Here is an 18,197-nt window from a genome sequence, read left to right on the forward strand (position 1 = left end):
CTTGGTTTTCTCTTTCTCGCCTGCTCTCCCTGCCCTGCTCCTCACACTCCTATTCCCTTCCCTTCCTCCAGCCCCGTTTTCCTTTCCTCCCCTACTGTTCTAGTCTAAACTGTTTCAATATGTTGATTTTATGATTAGGGCCTCAAAGGAGAAAGATCTTAGAGATATCTGAATCCATGAGAATGAGAGGATTGTTCCCCATTCTCCCTGACCCCACCCTACACTCACCAAGTAAACCCCGGTGGAAGAGAGAAAATGCTTGGAGCCTGGGGAAGGAACCTTGGGTGGGCAGCTTATCTATCCCTTTCCAAAGGCCAACCCCAAGCCAATCCTCAGAGCAGTGGGGTGACAGGATTTGCATACTCTGAAAGGGTGTGTTTGTGGAAAGAAGAGGGCAGAGAAAAGTCTGTTCTAGAAGAAGCACAGAATCCCCAGCAGACCTACATGGCGACCCTTAACCCAAGCTGGAAGAATTCACTAAATTAATAATCAGACTGCTTGATTCCCAAGGGACCTCAGGGACCCAGTGGACTCATTTTTAAGAAGGAAAGGGCCCCGAAGGAGCACACCTACTGCTTCCATATGAATGGAAGCTGGGAACGGCTAACTTTGATCATGCTTTTAAAGACATTTTTGTGATCATAAGTCTACTCTTGTTAATTTATTTGGGAGTGTTGTTGGATATGAAATACAGAGAATTCATCAGTCCATGCGAACTTTTGGTATCCTTTTTTAAACTGAGTTTTTCCCTTCCATCTCTGATCCTTATTCTCATTCTGTCTCGTACATATCTTAGATACCTTTTTTTTTTTAACATTTTTTTGATGTGGCCCATTTTTAAAGTTTTTATTGAATTTGTTACAATATTGCTTTCTGTTTTATGTTTTAGTTTTTTGATCTCAAGGCATGTGGGATTTTAGGTCCCCTACCAGGGATCGAACCCTCACCCCCTGCTTTGGAAGGTGGCATATTAACTCCTGGACCACCAGGGAAGTCCCTCATAAACACCTTTTTAAACAATGACCCATGTCTTTAAATTTGCATCTCTGAATAATAAATAGTATTGTTTTCTGCATTTGTACATTTTAGGTCTGTATGAATTTGCCATGTGTGTCTCACTCCGTTTCTCGCTTTTGTCCACTTGGCTTTTATCCAGCTGTTGCCTGTGCAGCGCCGCGGCCTGCTCTGTTGTGCTCCGTAGAGTGCATCTGCCCTCCTGTGCGTGTCCGTCCTGCTAGCGGTGGTATTCGGCTCGTGCCCAGCTCCCACAGTGCTGCTGCCATGAATATCCTTGTGCAGCTCCACTTAGGAGTCTCAGGGAGACTTTTTCTGAGGCTTGTGCTCCAGGGATAGGATTACATGGTCACAGGGTACACTCATACTTCAAGGTCACCACACTAGCCAATTGCTATACCCATCTGCACTCCCACTTGCGTGACACACGGATTCCTGTTTTCTCACATCCCCGACAGTCCTTGGCATAGTTGGTCTTTCTAACCTTTGTCACCTTGATGCATATAAAAGTGAAAAGTGAAAGTCACTCAGTCACATCCAACTCTTTACAACCCCATGGACTATCCAGTCCATGGAACTCTCCAGGCCAGAATACTGTAGTGGGTAGCCTTTCCCTTCTCTAGGGGATCTTCACAACCCAGAAATTGAACCCAGGTCTCCCACATTGTAGGTAGATTCTTTACCAGCACTTGTTAATTCTACTTACTTTTCTCTTATTAGTGAGTTTGAGTACCCCTTCACGTACAGTTTAGCCATTTGGGTTCCCCTCCTATGAACAGCCTGTTAGCATTCTTTCTGGTTTTTCTTTTGGGATTTCATGTATTTTTTTATTGTTAACTGAGATTTTCTTGTGTATTATAGATTGGTAATACTACAAACATTTTCTTTTATCTATTGCTCATTTATTAGTTTTGTCTATGATGTTCTTTATGATGTGAAACTTGAGTTTTCTAGAGTCAAATCCATTAATTTTTAACCTTCTGATTTATGCTTTGGAGGTTTATTTAGAAAGTCTTTCTCACCAAAATATCAAAGATATTCTCCAAAATGTCTCTGTGAGTCTTACTTTAACCCATCCCACATGTTTTAACATGGAGCACTGTCTCTCACATCAAGTCTTAGTAAGTTCATAACTTACTCTATAATTAGTCTTTAATCCAAGGATTATTCAAATGATGTGTGTTCTAGTTTGCAGATATATGGGGTTTTTTCCAAAAATATTCTGATATTATCGATTTGTAATCTTACTGCATTGTGGGAAGAAACATATTTGTATAGGATAAACTCTTTGAAATTTACTGAAATTTCCATAATCAATTTTTGTGAATGTTCCAAGTGTGCTACCAAGGGAAGCTGTATTCTTTACTCATTGTGTTTAAGGCTCTAATAACTCCATATTATGGTAACTTTATTAATTCTGTTACTCAAATTTATATATTTTTTTATCTTTTGCCAATTTGATACATTAGTTCTTAAGGTAAGTGTGCTTAAATTTTGAACAATAATTATTGATCCATCTATAGCTCCCCCATGGTTCTGCCAGTCATTGTTTTATATACTCTAATATATTCTGTTGGGTGGGAGGAGAGTTAAACAGCCTGTCTTCTTCATCCATTATTTTATTTGTCAGTATATATTGCTCTTACTTGTTCCCAATCTATTTTGGCAGATATTAAAATTGATACTCCAGCTTTCTTGGTGTCAATTTTCCTATATTATCTTTTTCTCTTAATTTTCAGTCTTCATATTTTCTGTTTAATTATTGATATATTTGAGTTTTTTAATTTCCTTTTGCCTACTAGTTTTATGTTCTTTTCTTTCTCCTTTCTTGCCTTCTTTAGTTTAGTCAAATATTTTTGTCATTCCGCTTCCCTGTATATTAACTGATGAGTTATACATTATTTTTTTCTTCTAGTGATTACCATAGCATTTTTTGCTTGTATCCCTGGTGTATTACATCTAATATAATTAGTCAATTAAATACTTTCTAGATAATATAAGGAACTTCAGTTGAATTCAGTTGCTCAGTCGTGTCCAACTCTTTGTGACCTCATGGACTGCATCACGCCAGGCCTCCCTGTCCATCACCAACTCCCAGAGCTTGCTCAAACTCATGTCCATCGAGTTGGTGATGCCATCCAACCTTCTTATCCTCTGTCATCCCCTTCTCCTCCTGTCTTCAATCTTTCCCAGCATCAGGGTCTTTTCCAATGAGTTGGCTCTGATCATATCAGCTGGCCAAAGTATTGGAGCTTCAGCTTCACCATCAGTCCTTCCAATGAATATTCAGGATTGGTCTCCTTTAGGATTGACTGGTTGGATCTCCTTGTAGTCCGAGACAATCTCAAGAGTATTCTCCAACATCGCAGTTAAAAAGCATCAATTGTTTGGCCCTCAGCTTTCTTTATAGTCCAACTCTCACATCCATACCTGACTACTGGAAAAATCATAGCTTTGACTATACAAACCTTTGTCAGTAAAGTAATATTTCTGCTTTTTAATATGCTTTCTAGGTTGGTCATAGTTTTTCTTCCAAGGAGCAAGCTTCTTTTAATTTCGTGGCTGCAGTCACCATCTGCAGTGATTTTGGAGCCCAAGAAAATAAAGTCTGTCACTGTTTCCATTGTTTCCCCATCTATTTGCCATGAATGGTATGGGACTCATTCATGTGGGTGATGGGACCAGATGCCATGATCTTCGTTTTTTGAATGTTGAGTTTTAAGCCAGCTTTTTCATTCTTCTCTTTCACTTTCATCAAGAGGCTCTTTAGTTTCTCTTCGCTTTCTGCCATAAGGGTGGTGTCATCTGTGTATCTGAGGTTATTGATATTTCTCCTGGCAATCTTGGTCCCAGCTTGTGCTTCATCCAGCCAATCCCATGATGTATTCTGCATATAAGTTAAATAAGCAGGTGACAATATACAGTCTTGACATACTTCTTTCGCAATTTGGATCCAGTTTGTTGTTCCATGTCCAGTTCTAACTGTTACTTCTTGATCTGCATACAGATTTCTCAGGAGGCAGGTCAGGTGGTCTGGTAGTCCCATCTGTTTAAGAATTTTCCACAGTTTGTTGTGATCCACACAGTCAAAGGCTTTAGCGTAGTCAATGAAGGAGAAGTAAATGTTTTTCTGGAATTCTCTTGCTTTTTCTATGATCCAATGGATGTTGGCAATTTGATCTCTGGTTCCTCTGCCTTTTCTAAATCCAGCTTGAACATCTGAAAGTATTCGGTTCACATACTGTTGAAGCCTAGCTTGGAGAATTTTGAGCATTAGTTTGCTAGCGTTGAGATGAGTGCAATTGTGCGGTAGTTTGACCATTCTTAAGTAAGTTCTTAAGTAAGGAACTTAAGTACGTTAATTCTCCCTTCCCTTCTGCGTGTGCTTAGTCACTCAGTCATATCCAACTCTTTGCAATCCCATGGACTGTTGCACACAAGGCACCACTGTCCATGGGGATTCTCCAGGCCAGACTACTGGAGTCAGTTGCCATGCCCTCCTCCAGGGGATCTTCCCAACCTAAGTGTGGAACCCAGGTCTCCTGCATTGCAGGTGGATTCTTTACCATCTGAGCCGCCAGGGAAATCCCTCTTCCCTTCTGCTTGATGTTCTATTGGTCTGTACTTAAATCAGTGTGTATTTCATCCAAGACAAGAACAAAGAGGAAGATGTTATTGGTAATACATATAACTGAAAAAGGGCTCATAACTAGAATCTGTACAGAACTCCTATATGTCAATAAAACAAAGACAAATAACTGAATAGAAATGTGGGCAAGAGACTTTTTTTTTTTTTTTTTTTGCTGCACCATGCAGCTTGTGGGATCTTAGTTCCCCGTCCAGGTAGTGAACTACAGCAGTGAAAGTGCCTAGTCCTAACCACTGGACTTCCAGGGAACTCCCGGCAATAGACTTTCAAAAAAAAGGATACCCACGTAGCTATTAAACGTATTAGATGACATTCCTCTCATTAGTCACCCGGGAAATAAAAATTAAATTCACAGGACACTACTGCATTTCCACTAACATTGCTAAAATTTTTAAAAAACCCATAGCATCGAGTTGGCAAGTATGTAGTGCTCTCCTGTGTTTGCTCATATGTGGTTGTTTAGAATTTATTTGGTGTAGCTACTTTAGAAAATTTTAGCTTTATTGCTAAGTTTTTTTAAATTATTTATTTGTAATTGAAGGATAATTGCTTTATAGTATTGTGTTGGTTTCTGCCATACATCAACAGGAATCAGCCATAGGTATACATATGTCCCCTCCCTCTTGAACCTCCCACCCCATCCCACCCCTTCCCACCCCTCTAGGCTGTTACCAAGCACAGTTTGAGTTCCCTGAGTCACACAGCAAATTCCCATTGGCTGGCTATTTTACATATGGTAATATATATTTCCATGTTACTCTGTCCATACTTAATACTCTATGACCCAGCAGTATCACTTCCAAACATACACCCAACAGAAATGCAGACATATGTTCACCAAAAGACATAGCCAAGAACGTCCAGAGCTATGCTATTTGTAATAGCCGAGAATTAGGAACAATTCAGATGTTCATCAGCAGTAGAGTAGATAAGATTGTGATCTGTTCATAGAAAGAAAGTGATCAGGATACTCCTATGCTTAATATGATGGGTGACTCCCACAAACATGGTATTTATGAAATAAGCGAGACTGAAAAGAATTCATACCGTATGATTCCATTTACCTAACAGGAGGAAGAGGGTAGTAACTGGGAGGGCTACCAGTCCAGAATTTCTTCCTGCCCAGAAGTAGGTGTTCTGTCTTATACTGTAAAACAGGAAATATACACAGATATGAGGACCAAGATCTGATATTTGTTGAGACTTGACTAATGTTATTTGTAATTAATGTTAAGCACTTGCTACAAAATTGAGTAAATTATCCTCTGACAAAATCCACTGCTTCGTCAATACTTTCCAAACTAGTAGTACCAAACCTTGTCAGCAGATGGCAGGCCTTGTACGCATATGTGCTGAATACCTGCGGAGAATTTAGGTTAATGTTCCAAGATGTCCTCCGAAGTTACTGTATTTAAGGGGAGTTGTTTTAAACTTCACTGCTTCTTTTTGTCCTTACTCTTCACTCTAACATATTCGTTGGAACATACGTCTTTAAACTGCATGGTTTTCGTGAACTTTATTTCTCCACTGAAGTGTGACTCTTTTGTCCAAACCGATCTGCTTTAGAAAGTAACAGGGCTTTGGTTTTGGATGTTTCTACAGTTATGCTCACAACCACAAGGGCTTTTTTTTTTTTTTTCCCTGTCTTGGAAGTGGAAGACCAGGATAATGTCTTAGGCAGCTCTCGCGGGATTTGTGTTTCTCCAAAAAGGGCATCTTTCTGTGCATCCTCGTCCTCCTCCTGCCTCGCCTTTTATGGTGCCCTTCAGGCCAGGCCAGTTCCCTTCTCCTTGAGCTGACAGATAAGGGCTGAGGGTGACGCAGGCTCCGTGCCTCCCATCCCTGACTGTGGCCTGAAGCGTCATTCCTTCCACCTGCCCTTCTCTGTCCCCGCACTGCTTCATTCAGTGATTATTTCTCAACTTTGGAGAGGAATCCAAATCTTGTGTTCCTGTGTGCACAGTTGTTTTTTCAAATGGGGCCAAGATAGTCACTAGGAAAAGCAAGCAAAGTTTTTACAGTGTTAAGGATTATTTTCTATCCTAATTACTGATAGATTCCCCAGACACAGATAATGTCTTTAAACAAGCAAGGATACACGATGTTCATGCACCTGTACACAAACACACATCCCTTTTAAAATCTTTCTACATGGCATGATAGTGATGGCCTATTGAGACTGCCGCTCTGAAACACGGGGCCTGTCCCTAGCTTTCTCTGCGACTGCGTGATTGGTCGCGTTCGGAGTCCTCCGCAGCTTGCCCAGAGAGCACTTGGCTGGGCCTTGCTTGCTGTGCCGAACTAGCTCTCTAGGGTGCCTGTGATAAGTAGATAGTCCTCAGAGCATCAGCAGGACACCTCCCTGGTATCTCTAAGGAACGTGACATGGTCTATTCGACAGCATGGCCTGAGAGGCAGGTGGCCCTGGGTTCACGTCAGCATCCTTCCAGCCCTCGCAGCTGGAGGACCCTGAACAAGTCCCGCCCTCGCCTTTTCTGTTGAGATGGGACCAATCAGCCTCCCAGAGGGATTCTGTGGTGGTAAAATAGACCCTACATTAAAGCATCTGAGTACATCATAAGCCTAAAAAAAAGTGTCTGTTTTACTGTTGTTATCTAACTGAGCTTTTGCCTTTCTGCTATTTCATCTTGGAAATGGTTTTATTGTAAAGCATGTAGTACCTACATCACAGAGTAAGATACCGTACTTCAAGACTGCCCCTAGCTTGCAATATTCTTTCCTGTACTTTTTTCTATGACTTGAGAAGGCTGTTTTGTTTTTTGTCTTTGCTCTTATGAAGTGCCTAAGCTAAAAATTATATATATATATGTATATAAATATCTCAGTATGTAGATATGTGTGTATACATATACATGTGTATGTTTTAAGCTCGGGTTTGTTTTCTCTTTCTTCGTCTAGATTCATTATAGCCACAAGATTTGGAAAGTGATTCTAACACAAGTTTTCCAAAGAGGCAAGAAGGTGGGGGCGGGTTCTCCCTTAGCCAGTACTTCCTGAGAGGGGGTAGGAGGTAATGGAGAAAACAGCTGCGAGTAGGAAGTGTGGTCTGTGTCCCTCCCCATTCACCTCATTAGAATGATGGAGTTCCACTTAGTTCTACACGCTTCCCTGTAAAGCATTCCCGGGGCTTTTGTTGTGAATGTTTGGTGCCTCAGTCATAGCCTTTGCTTTTACCATCATCCTCACTAAATTAGCCCAGTCAATGACCTCCAAATCTAGCTTCGCTTCTTCTACTCAGCCTCTGTTATTTAGTTCGTGCCATCGCCTGGAGGTCCTTGGTGTCTTAAGTGCACCTCTGTAGGTGTGGTTCTTTAAAGAATCGCTTTCTCTGCACTTATCCTTTGGGCATTAAGGCTCTGACAAACGCTCCTGTGCTCTGAACTGCTCCTCCCTTTCCCGCTCCCAGGAAACACCGCACAGCTCTCCAGAGGAGATGTTTGTCCGGTCAGATCCTCCCATGCAGTGCTCTGTATCCGGAATGCTTTATGCCTAACAAAGAAGGAAATAACTTGGTTTTTCCTGTTATTCTTCGTCATCCCATATCCCCATGATTGAAGATTTTAGGTTATTTTTTTAATTTGGGAAAGCAGACAACCACATGGCACAGACCACTTTTCTAAACTGGAGTCTACTGCTTTGCACCGCTGCGTTAGTTTCTGCTATGCAGGCACATGTACACACATCCCCTCATGTTTGGATTTCCTTCCCAGTAGACCACCTCAGAGCACCGAGTAGAGTTCTCTGTGCTGAACAGTAGTTTCTCACTAGTTATCTATCTTATTCATAGTAGTGTATCTATATCAGTCCCAACCTCCCAATTCATCCCACCCTCCTTTTCCCCTCACTTGGTGTCAATATGATTGTTCTCCATCTCTCTCTATTTCTGCTTTACAGATAGGTTCGTATGTACCATTTCTCTGGATTGCACATATATGCAGTAATGTATAATATGTCTTTTTCTAACACTTCACTCCATATAACAGCCTCTAGGTCCATCCATGTCTCTGTAAATGACACAATTTCATTCTGATTTATGGTTGAGTGACTTTCGCTGTATACATGTACCACATCTTTTTGATCCATTCCTCTGTTAATGGACATTTAGGTTGCTTCCATGTCCTGGCTATTATAAATAATGGTGCGACAAACATTGGGGTGCATGTATATGTTTGAATTATGTTTTTATCCGGGTATGTGCCCAGGAATGAGATTGCTAGGTCATATGGTAGTTCTATTTTTAGTTTTTTAAGGAACCTTCATACTGTTCTCCATAGTGGTTCTATTAACTTACATTCCCATCCCTTTTCTCCACACCCTCTCCAGCATTTATTGTTTGTAGATTTTTTGATGATAGCCATTCTGTCTGGTATAAGGTGATAACTTATTGTAGTTTTGATTTGCATTTCTCTAATAATTAGTGATGTTGAGCATTTCATGTGTTTGTTGGCCACCCATATGTCTTCTATGGAAAAATGTCTAATAGTTCTTCTGCCCATTTTTTTATTGTGTTGTTTTGTGTCTTTTTGTTATTGAGCTGCATGAGTTGTTTATATATTTTGGAGATTAATTCATTGCCAGTTGCTTCATTTGCAAATATTTTCTCCCATTCTGAGGGCTGTATTTTTGTTTTGTTTATGGTTTCCTTTACTTACAAAAACTTAAGTTTAATTAGGCCCCATTCGTTTATTTTTGCTTTTAGTTTCATTACTCTAGAAGGTGTATCAAAAGAGATCTTGCTGTGATCTATGTCAAAAAGTATTCTGCCTGTGTTTCTGTCTAAGAGTTTAATTGTCCAGCCTTACATTTAGGTCTTTAATCCATTTTGAGTTTACTTCTATGTGATATTAGGGAATGTTCTCATTTCATTCTTTTACATGTAGCTGTCCAGTTATCCCAGCACAGCTTATTGAAGAAACTGTCTTTTCCCCATTGTATATTCTTGCCTCTTGTATCATAGATTAGGTTACCATCAGTGCGTGGGTTTGTACCTGAGCTTTCTCTCCTGTTCCATTGATCTATGTTTCTGTTTTTGTGCCAGTACCGTATTGCAATTGCCTGTAGATTCGTAGTATCGTCTGAAGTCAGGGAGCCTGATGCCTCCAGCTCTGTTTTTCTTTCTCAAGATTGTTTTTTTACTATTTGGGGTCTCTTGTGTTTCTATAAAAAAATTGTAAATTTTTTTGTTCTAATTCTGTGAAAAATGCCATTGGTAATTTGATAGGGATTTCACTGCATCTGTAGATTCTTTGGGTAGTATAGTCATTTTCGTGACATTGATTCTTTCAATCCAAGGACATGGTATGTCTCTCCTTCTATTTGTGTCATCTTTGATTTATTTCATCAGTATCTTATAGTTTTCTGAGTACAGGTCATTTATCTCCTTAAGTAGGTTTATACCTACGTATTTTTTCTTTGTTGCAATGGTAAATGAAATTGTTTTCTTAATTTTTCTTTCTGACATTTTGTTATTAGTGTATAGAAATACAAGAGATTTCTGTGTATTTTTATCCTGGAACTCTACTAAATTCTTTGATTAGCTCTACTAGTTTTCTGGTGGCATATTTAGGATTTTCTGTGTATTGTATCATGTCATCTACAAACAATGACAGTTTTATTTTTATTTTCCAATTTGCATTACTTTTATTTCTTTTTCTTCTCTGATTGCCAAGGCTAGGCTTTCCAAAACTATGTTGAATAATAGTGGTAAGAGTGGGAACCCTTGTCTTGTTCCTGATCTTAGAGGAAATGCTTTCAGTTTTTCACTATTGAGAATGATGTTTGTTGTGGGTTTGTCATATATGATGTTTATTATGTTGAAGTAGGTTCCCTCTATGCCCACTTTCTGGAGAGATTTTATCATAAATGGGTGTTGAATTTTGTCAAAAGCTTTTTCTGCATCTATTTAGAGTATCATATAATTTTTATTCTTCAATTTGTTAATATTATGTATCATATTGATTGATTTACATACATTGAAGAATCCTTGCATCCCTGTGGTGAATATGACTTGATCGTGGTGCATGATCCTTTTAATATGTTGTTGGATTCTGTTGGCTAGTACTTGGTTGAGGATTTTTGTGTCTATGTTTATCGGTGATATTGGCCTGTAATTTTTTTGTGTGTTGTATCTTAGTCTGGTTTTTGTGCCAGGGGATGTTGGCCTCATAGAATGAGCTTCAGAGTGTTCCTCCCTCTGCAATTTTTTGGAAGAGTTTAAGAAGGATGGGTGTTAGCTTTTCTCTAAATGTTTGATAGAATTTGCCTGTGAAGGCATCTGTTCCTGGACTTTTGTTTGTTGGAAGATTTTTAATCATAGTTTCAATTTCATTACTTGTGATGTGTCTGTTCATATTTTCTGTGTCTTCCTGGTTCCGTGTTGGAAGGTTGTACTTTTCTAACAATTTGCCCGTTTTTCAGGCTTTCCATTAATGTTTATGTTTACTTGTAGTAGTCTCTTGGGATCCTTTCTATTTCTGTGCTGTCAGTTGTCACTTCTTTTTTATTTCTAATTTTATTGATTTAAGTCCTCTCCCTTTTTTTTTAATGAGTCTGGGTAAAATTTTATCAAGTTCATTTATCTTCTCAAACAGCCAGCTTTTTGTTTCATTAATCTTTACTTTTGTTTTCTTTGTTTCTATTTCATTCATTTCTGCTCTGATCTTTATGATTTCTTTCCTCCAACTAACTTTGGGTTTTTTTCCTTCTTTCTCTAGTTGCTTTAGGTATAAGATTAGATTGTTTATTAGAGATTTTTCTTGTTTCTTGAGGTGAGGTTGTATTGCTAACTTCCTTCTTAGAACTGTTTTTGCTGCATCCCATAGGTTTGTGGGTCATTGTGCTTTTTTGTCATTTGTTTCTAGTTTTTTTTTTAATTTCCTCTTTGATTTCTTCAGTGATCACTTGGTTATTGAGTAGCCTGTTGTTTAGCCTTCATGTATTTGTGTTTTTTCAGTTTCTTTTCTTCCTGTAATTGATTTCTAACTGCAGTGTCATCAAAAAAGATGCTTAATACAATTTCAATTTTCTTAAACTTACTGAGGCTTGATTTGTGACCTAAGATGTGATCTATTCTGGAGAATGTTCCATGTGTACTTGAGATGAAAGTGTATTCTGCTGCTTTCAGATGGAATGTCCTATAAATATCAGTTAAGCCCATATAAGTCTAATGTGTCATTTAAGACTTGTGTTTCCTTATTAATTTTCTGTCTGGATGAATTATCCACTGGAATAAGTGGGGTGTTAAAGTCCCTCACTAGTATTGTGTTACTGTTGATTTCTGCTTTTATGGCTGTCATCATTTGCCTTATGTATTGAGGTGCTCCTATTTGGGGGCAAAAATGTTTACAATTGCTATATCTCCTTTTTGAATTGATCCCTTGATTTTTGTGTAGCATCTTTCCTTGTCTCTTGTAATAGTCTTTATTTTGAAGTCTATTTTGTCTAACATGAGTACTGCTACTCCAGCTTTCTTTTGATTTCCATTTGCTTGGAATATTTTTTTCCATCCCCTCACTTTCAGTCTGAATATGTCCCTAGGTCTGAAGTGAGTCTCTTGTAAATAGCATGTATACAGGTCTTTTTATTTATTCAGCCAATTTATATCTTTTGGTTGTAGCATTAATCCACGTACATTTAAGTTAATTATCAATATGTATGTTCCTATTACCATTTTGTTAATTGTTTTGGGATTGTTTTTGTAGGTCTTCCTCTTGTGTTTCTCACTTAGAGAATTTCCTTTATCATTTGTTATAAAGCTGGTTTTTGGTGCTGAATTCTCTTAGGTTTTGCTTAAAGCTTTTGATTTCTCTGTCAAACCTTAATGAGATAGTTTCTGGAAGAGAAACTGGTTGTAGGTGTTTTCCTTTCATCACTTTAAATATATCCTGCCATTCCCTTCTGACTTGCAGAGTTTCTGCTGAAAAATCAGCTGATAACCTTATAGGGATTCTCTCATATGTTACTTATTGCTTTTTCCTTTCAGCTTTTAATATTCTTTTGTTTTAAATTTTTGTTTGATTAATATATGTCTTGGTGTGTTTCTCCTTGGGTTTACCTGTATGGGACTCTCTGCACTTCCTGGACTTTGGTGACTATTTAATTTTCTTTGTTAGGGAAGTTTTCCACTATAATCTCTTCAAATATTTTCTCAGTCCCTTTTTCTTTCTCTTCTTCTAGAACCTCTATAATTTGAATGTTGGTGCTTTTAATGTTGTTCTGAAGGTCTCTAAGACATCCTCATTTCTTTTCATTCTTTATTCTGGTCCATGGCAGTTATTTCTGCCATTCTGTCTTCCAGCTAACTAATTGTTCTTCTGCCTCAGATATTCTGCTGTTGATTCTTTCCAGTGTATTTTTTTTCATTTCAGTTATCATGCCATTAATCACTGATTACTTGTTCTTTAGTTTTTATAGGTTCTTGTTAAACGTTTCTTGTGTCTTCTCAATGTGTGCCTCCATTCTGTTTATAAGAATTTGAGTCATCTTTATCATCATTGCCTTGAATTCATTTTCAGGTAGATTGTCTATTTCATCTTTATTTACTTGGTTGTGTGATTTTTTTTAACCTTGCTTCTTCATCTGCAGGACACTTCTCCGTCGTCTCATTTTGTCTAACTTACTATATTTACAGTCTCCTTTCCACAGCTTACAGAGCCACAGTTCCTCTTGCTTCTGTTGTCTATGCCCTGGTGGATGAGGTTGGTCCAGGGACTTGTGTAGTCTTCCCGGTGGGAGGACTGGAGCCTGTGCTCTGGTGTGTGAAGCTGAGACTTTCCCCTCTGATGAACAGGGCCACATTACGTGGTGTTTGGGGGTGTCTGCAAGGTAAGATGACTTTAGGCAGCATGTCTGATGTTGGGTAGGTCTGTGATCCCATCTTGCTGGTTGTTTGGCATGAGGTGTCCAGCACTGGAGTCTGCAGGCAGTTGTGGAGAGCCAGGTCTTGGTGTCAACGTGGCTACCTCTGGGAGAACACATGCCGATTACTATTCCCTGGGCCCAGGAATTCTCTGGTGGTCCAACATCCTGGACTTGATGCACCCACCCAGGCTTGACCCATGGTCAGGGAATCAAGAAGCCCACAAGCTGTGCAGCATGAAAGAGAAAAAAGAAAAAAGGAAAAGAAAGCAAAGACAAGCCAAACCCAAGACAAATGATAAAAACAAAACCAAAAAAATAGAAACAAACAAGGAAAAAAAGAAAAGAAAGAAAAAACCCTGAAAAACAAGAGAACAAGAAACTAAAAAATGCAAACATCAAGAAAGACTAAACTAACAAAAACAGAAAGTGAACTAAAAAAATACCAAAGAAAACATAAAACAAGCGCACAAAAACAATTTTTAAAATGTATTTAAAAATACATTTAAAATACAAATAATAAATAATAAAACAACTGAACAAAATGACACAAACAAAAAAGAATAATAGTAATAATAATATTTTCCTGGGGCCTCTACTGTCAGTGGACAGGGAAGCCTGGCATGCTGCAGTCCACGGGGTCACAAGCATCAGATACAACCGAGCGGCTGAACCACTGTCGGTGTTCTTGCTCCCGCAGTGAGCCACAGCCAACCCCCGCCTCCCCAGGAAGCCCTTCAATACCTCTGGGTAGATCTCTGGACCCACTGGTGGGCACTGTTTCAGCAGCTTAGACTCTGATGTGGCTTAACTCCTTCATGTACTTGCCCCAAAATTCACTGCTGCTAAAGCTAGACCAGTCTCAGCTGTGGGAACACTCATTGTCCACTCAGATATTCCACAGATGCGGGATTTACCAAGCAGCTCGCAGGGATTGAATCCACAGCTGGTGCAACTGCGTGGAGAGATTTCCTTTCCTCCTCTTAGCTGCAGCACCCCTGGGGCTCGCCTTTGATTTCACCCTTACCTTGGTGTGCGTGCCCCCCTCAGGCCCATAGGCAAGAGGGAGCAAAAGCAGTGACTAATAGGGGCACATTTACTCACTTGGGGGGTGGGTGCTTCCCAGGTGGTGCTAGTGGTAAAGCATCCACCTGCCAGCGCAGGAGATGCAAGAGACACAGGTTTGATCCCTGGGTTGGGAAGATACCCTGAAGTAGGGAATCACACTCCATTCTAGTATTCTTGCCATGAACAGAGGAGCTTGGTGAGCTGCAGTCCTGGGGCCACAAAGAGTCAGACCCAGCAGAGTGACACTGTCTGACTGTCTACTTGCTTAGGCCAGGGAGGGATATCCTGGCCAAACTGGGGTGTGTGTGAAGTGCCTGTGGTGGTGGAAACCGGCAGGCAGGTACAACAGACTGAGGCAAGTGTCAGGCAGTTGCAGTAGACTGGAATCAAGAAAAGGCTATCCATCTCTCAGTCCTGAGTCTGGGCTACAGGAGGTCTCCCATGTTGGGACATGGTTTTTCTGGTGGGGTCCCTCCCAGTGCCCACAGAGGCAGGGGCTGGGGTGTGGGGTGGGGGTGGCTCCACCCTTGCCCATCACTCAACAATGGCACACACGTAGGTTCCTAGGCAGACCACGCTTCCTTTAGCGGCATTCCCGGCTATAGAGCTCCTCACTCACGTCCCCTCTTTTGTATCTGCACAACCAGCTGCAGTCCTCTCCCTGAGCCCACAGCTCAGGTTGGGGTGCATGGGGCTGCAATACAGATCATGCACGCAATTCTTACTTTGTCTTGCCTTCCACAGTCCACTGCTGTGTTCTCCTTTGATCCCCAAAAGTTCCTTTTCTGTCCCAGCTGATTTCCACAACATGAGGGGGTTTTCCTGAGTGTGGGAATGTCTTCTCACCTTTAATGTCCCACTGAGAATGCTGGTCTCTCTTCTGATTCCTCTTTTCTTCTTTTCTTTCTTTCATCCTACCTATTGCAAGAAGATTTTGTCTTATCCTTTTAGGTGTCTAAAGTCTTCTGCTAATGTTTTGCTCTGTGAGAATTATTCCATTTGTAGATGTAATTCTTGATGTATTTGTGAAGAGAGACGAATTCTACATCCTCCTATCTTGCCATCCTGACTCCTCCTGCCATTACTTTCATAGACTTTTATCTACTTTTTTTATTATTGAATCCTCTAAAGCTTTACTATTTTTATTTTTTGTTGAATTATAACTGATTTATAATATTAGTTTCAGGTGTACAACATACCGATTCAATATTTTTATAGGCTGTACTTCATTTTACCTTATTACAAAATACTGGCTAAATCTCCCTGTGCTGTACAATGTATCTTTGTTACTTATCAATTTTATACTTAGTAGTTTGTACCTCAGAGAAGGAAATGGCACCCCACTCCAGTACTCTTGCCTGGAAAATCCCAAGGGCAGAGGAGCCTGGGAGGCTGCAGTCCTTGGGGTCGCTAAGAGTCAGACACGACCGAACGAGTTCAGTTTCACTTTTCACTCTCATGCATTGGAGAAGGAAATGGCAACCCACTCCAGTGTTCTTGCCTGGAGAATCCCAGGGACGGGGGAGCCTGGTGAGCTGCAGTCTATGGGGTCGCACAGAGTCGGACACGACTGAAGCGACTGAGCAGCAGCAGCAGCAGCAGTTTGCACCTCTTACTCCACTACTCCATCTTGCCCCTCCCTCATGCCTCTCCCCCCAGGTAACCACTGGTTTGTTCTTTATACCTGTGAGTCTGTTCCTGTTTTGTTTTATTCATCTGATTCTTTTATTTTTTGGTTCTACATATAAGTGATAATATAGACTGTACTTGTCTTGTTCTGACTTATTTCACTAAGCATAATTATCTATCTTACAGAGTTTTATTCTTTTCACGTCTGAGTAGTATTCTGTTCTGTGTGTGTATGTATCTCACATCTTCTGTATTCACTCATCTGTTGATGGGCACATAGGTGGCATCTATCTATAGCTTGTGTATGTATGTAATGTGTCCTCAGTCATGTCTGACTCTTAGCAACACCATGGACTGTAACCTTACCAGGTTCTTCTGTCTGTGGAATTTTCCAGGCAAGAATACTGGAATGGGTTGCCATTTCCTACTCTATGGGATCTTCCCAACCCAGGGATCAAACCCATGTCTCTTGTGCGTCCTGCATTGGCAGGCAAATTCTTTACCACTATGCCACCTTGGAAGCCCCTTCTATGTCCTGGCTATTGTAAATAATACTGCTATGAACATTGGCGTACCTATATCTTCTCAAATTAGAGTTTTCATTTTCTTCAAACAGCTTTACTATTTCAGAGAACTGCAAAGAACCTTTGTCTTTTCCTAACACTCTATCTATATAAATACATTTCCCTTAAACATCTGCACTTAATAATGATTTTAAATAACCACACTAACTAGCAATTCTTGACCACCTTCTGTGTCAGGCTCCTGCTAAGTGCTTTGCAGACCTCATCTCATCATTTAATCTGCAGTCCTCCCTATGAGGTGGTACCCTTCACATTCTCATTTTCAAATGAAGAAACTGAAGCTGAGAGAAGTTGAGGTCATTTCCCAGGGCTGGGGAGCAGCGGAGTAGAGCCAGGTCTCAGTCCAACTCTGGTGTCCACACTCCTCACCACAGCACAGGGCCCATTCACTGTGCAGAATGGAAAACTGACCATATCCTCTATAGAACCCAGGCTTTACCTTTGTATGCCAGATGGTAGCAGGAGACCCAGATTTAAACGTTTTCTCATTTGACTCTAGAAAACCCTACTTTTCCTCTCTCAAGACTGACTTTTTCATTAGATTTGCATCATCAGCAACATTCCCACAAGGCCTCTGCTTTTCACTGGTGCTCAGTATTCTTGCCAAATTCTCGAGCTTTTAAAAGGAAACCCTCAGGACTTTTCTGGTGGTCTAGTGCTTAAGAATCCACCTTGCAATGCAGGGGACGTGGGCTTGATCCCTGGTCTGGGAACTAAGATCCCACATGCTACAGAGCAACACACACCACAGCTACTGAGGCCCGCATGCAGCAACTACAGAGCCTGCGTGCCACAGGAGATGCGTGAGAGCGTCTGTGCACCGCAACAAAAGATGCCATGTGCCTCAGCTAAGACCCGATGTAGCCAAGTAAATAAATAAAGTAATTTAAACCCTCACGAGCCTTGGGGCTGCACAGAGATTTATCCAAAAGATAAAGAAGTCACAATTCGGAAGAGAAACTGGTATTTTCATACCAGTATACTAATATTCTCCAAGAAAAATCAGTTATGAAAGGAAAGACTGGAGGTATACAACGAGATTGTCACCCATTCTTGTGGTTTAAAGAATATTTAACTCCTAGATACACATACTTATTTAGATCTTTTAAAGTTACTTTCCATAATGCAGAATATAGTGTCAAATTCTGAATAACATGCTACTAAAAATGCATTTCAAATAAATAAAAGGAAACCTCCTATTGCTTTAGTAATATCAGAGGAGATTTCACTTGTTCGTTGCAGATGAAAACAAGTCTCCATCCCTGTGGGATCTTCTGAAGCTCATCTGAAATGAGATAGTATCTTGTCATGTGCTCTGTAGAGTTACTACAGATATATTTTCATTCAATAAAATATGCTGTGGTTTAAGTTGTGGA

At 40.2% G+C, this 18,197-nt stretch overlaps 1 protein-coding gene across 10 annotated transcripts in view; it reads left to right on the forward strand.

Annotated features, from left to right (window-relative positions):
* Positions 1 to 18,197, forward strand: part of TTC23 (tetratricopeptide repeat domain 23) — a 160,352-nt gene that overhangs the window by 73,228 nt on the left and 68,927 nt on the right.

The sequence above is a fragment of the Bos taurus genome, chromosome 21 (genome assembly GCF_002263795.3).
Source record: "Bos taurus isolate L1 Dominette 01449 registration number 42190680 breed Hereford chromosome 21, ARS-UCD2.0, whole genome shotgun sequence".
In the NCBI taxonomy this organism is placed as follows: Eukaryota; Metazoa; Chordata; class Mammalia; order Artiodactyla; family Bovidae; genus Bos; species Bos taurus.